Source organism: Pygoscelis adeliae, unplaced genomic scaffold (assembly GCF_000699105.1).
Source record: "Pygoscelis adeliae isolate BGI_AS28 unplaced genomic scaffold, ASM69910v1 Scaffold94, whole genome shotgun sequence".
Taxonomy (NCBI): domain Eukaryota; kingdom Metazoa; phylum Chordata; class Aves; order Sphenisciformes; family Spheniscidae; genus Pygoscelis; species Pygoscelis adeliae.
Window position 1 is genome coordinate 2858218 of NW_008824547.1, and position 795 is coordinate 2859012.

Below are 795 nucleotides of genomic sequence, written 5' to 3' on the forward strand. Positions count from 1 at the left end.
CCCTGAGCACGGCGGGGCGGGGCGGCACCTCTCTGCCCCACGTACCAGCCCTGAGAACCCCCTTAACGAGGGGCTGGGTCCCCTGGGCCCCGCCTGAGCCTCGGCTGAGAGGTGGTTGCAGAGATAGCTGTGACGCCCTGACCACAGGGCTTTCCTGGGGACTGGCAGCGACTGGGGCTGCTCCGAGGCGGCCGGAGGCACCTGCTGTCCTGCGGCGCTGCAGGAAGGATTTCCTCCGCCCCACAGAAGCCACGAGGGTGTGCGGGTTATCCAGGGGCTTTCTGAGTGGGGGGACGTCTCTGAGCCCTAGAACTCCTCTCCCGTGGGACTCCCTCTCCGCCTCATCTGCCCTCCCCAGACTTTTCTCCTCTTCAGCACGTGGTTCTGCTGCAGAGGGTCCCGTCTCGGTTTTCCTGAGCCTGGAACAGGGCCTTTCCCTGCACGGGTTAAATTTTTCTTTTGCTGGTGAATTTCTGTCTCCAAATGACCGGACAGAAGCAGCTGCCAGTTGGCGGCGGGGCTGCAGGTGACACAGGACAGCCGTGCAGGACTCTCCACTGAGGTTTTTGGACGTGAAGGTGGATTTCTGAGCACAGCCCAGAGGCTGGGGCAGAGCCGCAGGGGCCTCGGGTGGGCCAGCTGCCCTCCACGTCAGCACCCAGCCCTCAGCCCTTCCCTTAGGTGGGAGATTTCCACTCCTGGGGACAGTCAGGCGAAGGCTGGGTACCGCTGTGGGACATGATGCCGCGGGCACTGTGGCTGCTGTGTGCCCTGGTCTCGGTGGTCTTGTTGCCC